This window comes from Ochotona princeps, chromosome 19, assembly GCF_030435755.1.
Source record: "Ochotona princeps isolate mOchPri1 chromosome 19, mOchPri1.hap1, whole genome shotgun sequence".
In the NCBI taxonomy this organism is placed as follows: Eukaryota; Metazoa; Chordata; class Mammalia; order Lagomorpha; family Ochotonidae; genus Ochotona; species Ochotona princeps.
Genome location: NC_080850.1, coordinates 34,205,314 through 34,213,801, shown reverse-complemented (window position 1 = coordinate 34,213,801; position 8,488 = coordinate 34,205,314). Strand labels below are relative to the sequence as shown.

Here is an 8,488-nt window from a genome sequence, read left to right as displayed (position 1 = left end):
ACTGCAGCTGGGCCACTCCTGTAGGGGCTTGAGGTAAAACATCTGCAGCTTCCCCAAGTGGCAAACACATGCATTAATCAGGAGCCTGTCCTCTCAGGCTCCTGACATTGCTTTGTGCGAGCCTCAAATAAGATAATATATCTGACATGCTTTGTAACATGAGAGATGTGTTGGGGACTCGGGAGAGTTCAGTGAAATGCACAGAGATGAGACTACTTTGCCACTTAGGTAAGATAGAAAGTAATGACTCAGGCCCAGCACTGTAGCCTAGTGGTCAAATCCTTGCCTTGCATGCGCCAGAATCCCATATGGGTACCGGTTCCTGTCCTGGCTGCTCCACTTCCCATCCAACTCCTTTCTTGTGGCCTGGGGAAGCAGGAGAGGATGGACACAAGCCTTGGGACCCTGTACACATGGGGGAAACCCAGAAGAAGCTCTTGGTTCCTGGCTTTGGATTGGTTTAGCTCCAGTTGTTGTGGCCACTTGGGGAGTGAACCAGTGGATTGAAGATCTTTCTCTTTGTCTTTCTTTGTCTCTGTAAATCTACCTTTCCAATAAAAATAAATAAATCTTTAAAAAGAAGAAGAAGAAAATGATTCACTCCCAGAGGAGTGATAAGAGAGCTGAGTAACAGTGTAGGCGTGTATAGTGTTGTGAACGGTAGCACTGATGGCAAGCCCTGACTCAGTGCTAACTATTACTTATTGTGGGGTATTCTCTTCAGAATAACCTTGTTTTGTAGTAACTGAGCCAACCCTGTGGCCAGAGGCTCAGTTTCGTCTTGTACTTAACTGCTTTTTATGGCCATTTCTCTTGACATGCATGGAATACTCTTCTACTCATGGTCATCTTGCAGCATATAAATAAGGGTGGGCTGAATAGACTGAGTGATTGGGGATTTTTAAAACACAGCGATTCACAGTACAGCTGAGAGCTAAGCAGCAGATGTATCATGTCTTTCCAGGAGCTGAAAACCACACTACACTGTGAACTCACTGCTCACTCATCCACTTGGCAGGATCAAGGTAGCACTGATGGCAAGTGGTTTCTTCAGCGAGCCCGATAACTGAGTGAGTCCAGAGCACAACAAAGTGGGAAATGTGTGTGTGTGTGTGTGTGTGTGTGTGTGTGTGTGTGTGTGTGTGTGTGTTGCAGAAAGGATGTAGGACACCCACTGTGAGAAGGCGATGTGTTCCTTTGATAACGCATAGGACACTTCACCTTGGGGCCTTCCTCACTATCGGCCCACCTCCGACCTGTCTCTTAGAGCTTTTCAGAAAGTTTCCTCAGATCATGTAATCGTTCATATGCAGCCTCAAATGGCACTTCATGACAGGTGCAGAGTGATGTCGCCCACACCACGCTGGGCAGAAATCCCATGGCAAGTGTAAGAGCAGAGTCTAGGTGGCTGTGTCTTAGCATGTCCTTCAGTTAAAGCCAAGGACAACATAAAAACACAACTGAGTGGTTCACACTCTGCCAGTAGGAGTGAAAATTGGCACGACCTTCTCTGAGCACAATTTGGCAGTAAGTTCCAAGCCTAAAGACCTACCTCCCCTTTAACTCAGCTTTTCCTTCGAGAACTCTGTCCTACAGAAACGTGCACACACTTGCTCAGGGGCGTGGGCCCAGACTGTGTGTTACAGCACGCCACTGATACAAAAGACCTGGAAATGGCCCAAGTGCTCATCTGAGTGCACAGAGATGCAAGGATGCTCACTACGCCAAGTCTGCAAATTGCAAGACAAAGAGCTAGACAATGCACATTCCATTTATAGGAGCTGTTTAAAACCTGAGGCGATTTAGTGAACAGACTACGGAGGCATGGAAAGTCTCCAAATATAGATTAGGCAAGAAAAGTAGGTTGCCAAATGCTTAGGATAGTGATATCCTTTTTGGTAGTAAGAACAAGACCAGGATGAACAGACATGCAACTATTAATAGTTCTGATCTTGGTGCAGAGCAGGAGGGTACCAGAGACTGCCATGCCCCTGTGAGAGCTCTATAGTGCTTCACTTCATGATGGAGGATGTATATAAAAATACAGCTTAAAATTTAAAAAATAAAATGGCAGAGGTCATTCAACACACACACATACACCTAAGGGTAAATCAATCCAAAGGTACCAGGGGATATAGCTGTGCATGGCCTTTGGAGCCATGCCACTTGGAACATGATTCTGAACACCCAGAGAGGAGGTTGGAATTGGGCTTTGGTGAGTGGTGGCCACGGTTTATGGGGCCCTAGGGCATAGGCGGCTCAAAAGATTTTTTTTTCACTGAAAGAAAAGAGCCACATCTGCTTGTTTGCAGTCCTGTGCCAAGTACCTGAGCAGTGCCAGTACAGAGGATGTTTGGGACATATTTTTTTTGAGCAAGGAAGTGAAAGGATGCTTGAAGGAAGGAAGCAGAGGCTCCATGTGTTCTCTGCCCAGCACGCATCCTGTTGCAGGGCAGCAGGAACTCCACTCAGGGCACCTACTTGGACCCTCAGGATTCTCTTCTTTTCCCATTCATCTAGCCTGGCATTCCCACCTGGTGGAACCCTAGTTGTTCTGTGACCTTGAGGGTCCATCATATTGTCTGAATTCAGACAGGATTATTCAACCTTATGGATGGACTAGTTTTTAAAAAATGGTTTGGGTCTGGGCTGTCCTCAGGACATGGAATAGGGGTACAACACAGCCTTACACTTCCAGCTTTGGACACGGACATGACTTTATCACTTACAGGTATGACCCGGAAATCATGTCATCGTCACATTACCCTTAACTCCAGTTTTCTCACATGTAGAATAGGGGCAGTAAGAACACACTCCACAGGACACCCAAAATTTTGTGAAAATTACTACTTCATCTGCCTGCCTCAGAATCACACAGCCCAGAGGGATTACCTCTGCACTGTTAGTCCTGGACGTTTTACTCCCGGGCACTTTAGAAAGAAGAGGAATGATTGAAACAAGAATAGGAGTCCCAGCCTGCTTATGTTCATAACTCGCTTAAAAAGCAGACAGTTGGGAGTGAGCATGGTGTCACTCACAGCTTCCCTCGGGCTCCCGCCAGAGAAGCATGCTCTTCTGCTGAGTGAGCTGGTCTTAGCAGGACTGCAAAGCATATACCGGCCTCCTGTCCTGCCTGTCCCTCTTTGCAGTGTGGTTTTTCATTCCTTTTATCAAAGGTACCTTCCATCCCTCTTGTCCTTGGATCTGGGCTTGCTTGGGCCAACAGGTAATGAATGGAAGTGATACCAGTGAAGCCTTGGAACGTCCTAGACCCTGGTGTTTAATTCTTCTGAGCTTTAGATGTCGACGACACCTTTTGAAAGAGGCTCAGAGAGCTTGTAGAGGAAGTTACGTGGAGGAAGCCTGAGACCCCCAGGCCGACAGCCTGTCACAACTTATGGGAGAGGCTGTTCAAGACCATTTTCACCTGGTAGAGCAGACAAACCACCCAGCTAATTCTGGGCCAAACTGCCAACTCGCAGCATCATGAGCTAACAAGTGATTGCAGCTTCATGATGCTAAGCACAGGGCAGTCTGTTACATAGCAAGAACTTTCGGACCTCAGGGCTCCATGCACCCCAAGTGTGCTGCTGGCCACTGCTGCTTGTCTCAAGGCATTTCCATCTGCACACATCAAGAGCAGGACTCTTGAACTTCTGTCACCAGCCCTGCTCTTCCTCCGTCTGCTCTCCTCTTTCCTGGGAACTTAACCCACCTTGTTATTCAAAGCAGGAACCTCTCACCTCCCTATCCACCACCACCCAAACTGACATTTAGGATGTCCCTCAGTCCTTCAGTGGACAATTCCTCTCTCATTCACTCTCCTGTCCATCTCCACTGTTGCTACCCTGATGCAGAGCAAGTGATCATTCTCCTGCTTGGACAGCAGCAATCGTTTCCTGACCATGCCGCCATTTCCCCGTGAGCCCTTGATGATTTGTTCTCTGCCCAACAATAGTGTGAATAGAACACACTCTCCCAGCTCTGTCTCACTGTGCCTTGTTCCTACCTTTGGTGTCTCTGCATTCTACCCCTTCCCTAGAATTCTTTCCCCACTCCTTTCTTGGCCTTGCTAACTTGTGTTACTGATTTGGATGTCATTTCAAGGGGTACAGCTTTAATGTAACTCTTTCTCTCACTAGACTGGAAATTCCTTGTCTTCCATGTACATTATAAAACATATAGCTCTTATCCCAGTGTATGGCACACAGTTGGTCATTATTATCATTTTTGTTGGATAAATGAATGAAAGAACAAGTGGTTGCTAGATGCCTTCAGTCATCTATGTATTTCACATATATTTCTCTTTTTATCTTCTTTTTTATTCAGTATTAACAAGAAAACCACTCAGACTGCATCCTCCCTGCCTTCCTCTCCTAAAAGGAGAGAAGAACGATCATCAGTGGCAAGTGGCAGTTGTAGAAAAGTGACACCAGGAGCCGGCTTTATGCTTGGGGAGTACGCTGCATCTCCTTCTTGTGGATATGTCTCTTTTTATAAAGGATTTATTTGTGGGGCCAGCAGTGTTGATGTAATGGGTTAAGTCTGTGTCTGGGAGGCTGGCACCCCTATGGAAGCTCCAGCAGAGAGAAGGAGGCAAGGAGAGAGGGAGAGATGGAGAGAAGGATATCTTCCCTCCTAGCTTACCTCCTCAAATGGCCACAACAACCTGAGATTAGCCAGACCGGAGCTGGCAGCCAAGAACACCATCTAGGTCTTCCACATGGTTGGCGGGAACCCAAGCATTTGGGGAATCACTGGGTGCCTTTCCAGGTGCATTAGCAAGGGGCTGGACTGGCAGAGTATCCAGGGCTCAGGCAGGCACTGTGCTACAGGATGTTGGCTTGCTTCTTAAGCAAAGGTTTAACCCATTTCTCCACAGCACTGGCCCCCACACATTTATTGAGCATCTGCTGCCCAGCCCCATGCTACCTTCCAGGGAAACACCGTGAACGCACAGAACATGCTCAACATTATGGAGCTTACAATTGAGTGACGAAGATGATCTCAAATTAACTAATCACCTCACTGATGACGTAACAGCAAAGTAAGTTAGATGCTCTGAGATATACAAGGAGGTCTTGCGGGAACCCAGAGTGACAGAACCATGTTAGACTGAGGATCACGACGGGCTCTCTTGCAGAAATGATGCTGAGATCTGAAAGATGGATCAGTGTGGACGAGAAGGGAGGGGCTTGCCAGTGAATACACAGTTCCGGTCACGGAGGGAGGGCTTGTGGAGGCGTACGAGAGAGGCACATACAGCTGTACATGCATGCACTGCCTCTGCTTCTCTGCATGTCTTACTTGAAAAGAGGTAGGTGATGAGCTTACCAAGTCCAAAATATTTCTCACCAGGCTGCCTTTTCTTTCTCACTAGATAGTCCTTTACTGGGGGGTGAAACTCAGGGTGGAGTTGACTCAAAAGCCTTCTAATTAAGAAATAATAAGATGCTAAGAAGTGCGCAGGACACATGCATCCCCAGGGGGCTGCATTGTGGTGTAGCAGGTATGGCATCAACAGGCGATGACAGCATCTCAAAGTGTGCTAGTTTGTGTGCTGTCTGGCCCACTTTCGAGCCACTTCCTTGCTGGTGGCCTGGGAAAGCAGGGGAAGATGGCTCAACTACTTGGGCCCCTGCCATCCATGTGGGAGACTGAGGAGACCTGCTTTTGCAGCCATCTGGAGAGTCAGCCGGGAGATGAGAGATGTCTCTCTGTAACTCTTTCAAATAAGTAAGTCTTAAGATTTACAGAGATAAAGTGAAAGATTATTTCCCATCCACTGGTTCACTCCCCCAAATGGCCACAAGGGCCAGGACTGGGCCAGGCTGAAGACAGGAGCCAGGAGCCCGGAGCTTCTTTTGAGTTTTCCAGGTGGGTGTAGGGAGCCAAGCACTTGGGCCATCTTCTGCTGTCCTCTCAGGCACATTAATAAAGAGCTGGATTAGAAGTGGAGCAGCCGGGAATTGAACCACTGTCCATATGGGATGTTGGCATCACAGGTGGAGGCTTAGCATGCCATGCACAACTCTAGCCCCAATAAATAAATCTTTTGAAGAAAACAGAAAGTGTCTGCTACAATGTCTGGTTTCATCTTCCCTGGCCAGGAACCTCAAGTGCCAGACAGCCTGATTCAAGGCCATACACTTTCTGTTTGGGCTCCTGGGCCTTCCTTCCTCAGGAAACTCAGGCCATTGCTCACACTGGGATTCCATGAGATCCCAGCACAGAGCCTCCAGCTTCCCTCTCCCTGGCTCGCTCAGCACCCCAGCCTGGGCCCTCTGCTGGCCCTCCCCAGATGCACCCACACTCTACCTGCAGCCTCCACCTTGCCAGACTCTTGTGCAGATTGCTGCCCCCGCCCACTACAGGGGTCCTCCTTCCTGGCCAGGTGCTTCACGCCCCTGTTCTCTGGGTCCTGGATCAGAAGCCGCTTCGAGCAGATTTCTGCAGCTGAAGGCTGTGAGACTACAGATGGGAATGGGAAGGATTCTACCGCCTGTCCTTGCCCTCCTCTCCCCCAGCCCAATACACACACACACAGAAACGCACACACATACACGACCCCCTGTGTGTTCTTGCCCTCCTCTCCCCACCCCCACCACACGTGTGCACGCACGCACACACACACACATACACACGACCTCCCTGCCCTTGCCCTCCTCTCCCCCAGCCCTACCCCTATCCTCACTACATACCTACATACACAACACACACACACACACCCTCCCTCTCTTCCTCCCTCTGCCTCCTTTCTCCCTATTTCTTCCTCAGTGCTGGCCCCAAGCAGAACCAAGATCCACAGTGCCTATTGCTTGGAACAACAAGAATCCTTGCAACTCACATGAGCAACACAAAGCAGCATCTTGAAACTAAAAGAGAGCGGAGGCTGCAGGAGCCGGTGTGGTACCAGACTTCTGTCTGCACTTGAAGCATCTGTATTGAACACCCCAGGCCCCACGCTGCACCCAGGGAGTGGGGTTGTTCTCACTGTTTGTTGAAGGTGTTCTTCTCTGCACCATGATTCAATGAGATAAAATGGTCTTTGATATGCTTTGCATCCTAACTCAAGTGAGCCTGTATTTCCTGCAGGCCTACCAGGCACCTCCGTAAAGAGTCTGATACACTTGTCCTGCCCCTCGGCTACATCAGAGAGAACATCCAGGGTGTGGGGCGTCTCCCACAGGTGCTCCCAGGTGTCTTCTCATCTGCAAGTCATGGAGGAAGAAGAGCTGTTCAAGAGCTCATGGAAAGGTGCAAGTAGCATGGGTGTCTCCATCCCCTGCGGGACCTGAGGTGCCTTCCCAACTCCCATGACACTCCTGTCTCATTCCTGCTCTTCCCATCAGCAGGGAAGCAGCTGCATGGGACCATGACAGAGTTTCTGAACTGCAGTGCTGCAGGGGAGCTGGGCAGGATGCTGAGCATGCCAGCTGGGGCAGGTGGAAGAGGGAGTGACAGAATGGTCCCAGGTATGATCATGGTGGGCCTCTTGAAAACCTAGACTTTGTTTTTCTATCCCCCTTCCCTCTGTACCCCTTCTCTCCTCAGATCCCTCCAACCTTCCTCCTCCTGGAAGACGACTGCTTTGGGTCTGAAAGGGTTTGGCAGTGGCCTTTGACATGTGATGCACACTGGTAATCATTCTGGAACACTCCCCTTGCAGGCCTGCCACCCTCCTCTTGTCTTCTCTGCATATTGTTCTCTCCTCACCGTCACTGCTATGCCCTCCCATGTCCCTGGGGTGCACACCATTTCATCTTCTAAGCATACTTCACTCACCCACTCTTATCCCCACCCAACTCGACTTCACTTAATTCACCTTTATTCATCCTACTGTTGGGTCAGACCTTCCTGTCTCAGCTGTGCTCTCAGTGGCCCTGCTCCTGTCCTGCACAGTGTAGTTGTTTGATTACTGTCTATGCTCTCACTGGCTTATTTAAACTGTGTATTTTGGGACAGTCCATTTTTGCTTATTGCTGTATCTGGGACCTAACACACATTCTGCCACAGGGACAGCTATCAGTAGAAGTGTGGCAAGTGTGTAAATGCCTGAATGTGTCAGTGAATCAGTGTATGGGGAGCAGCTGCCTTGGTTCCCACTTTATGTGCTGGTCCAGCCAGCAATGGAGTCCACGATACCCAGGGGTCCACTGTGCCCCTATCAGGAAAATGACTCCGGCCCCTTTGTTCCTGGTGTGTTAGGTTTGGCTGTGCCATGTGGTTTGAATGCAAGCAGTCTTAGAGCCCTGGTCATGGCCACCAAGACAAGTACAGTTACTCTGCCAAATTGCAAATAGCCTAGGGAGGCTTGGCATGCACTTGTTTCCAATAGGATAACTTCCTTTTGGATAATGGAAAACCTGGGTATTTCTCTGGAGGTTTTTAACTACTCATAATTCTGAGAAAGAGAAAATAAAAGGCAGATAGGACTGAGCCGTTGTTCTGTAACTTGCTGGACAGCCTCACCTGAGCATCCATGGAA

General features: G+C 49.0%; 1 pseudogene; it reads right to left on the bottom strand.

Moving 5' to 3' along the window:
- Positions 1-4,342: 4,342 nt before the first annotated feature.
- On the bottom strand, positions 4,343-4,520 carry LOC118760153 (small nucleolar RNA U3; annotated as a pseudogene).
- Between the last annotated feature and the right edge of the window lie 3,968 nt (positions 4,521-8,488).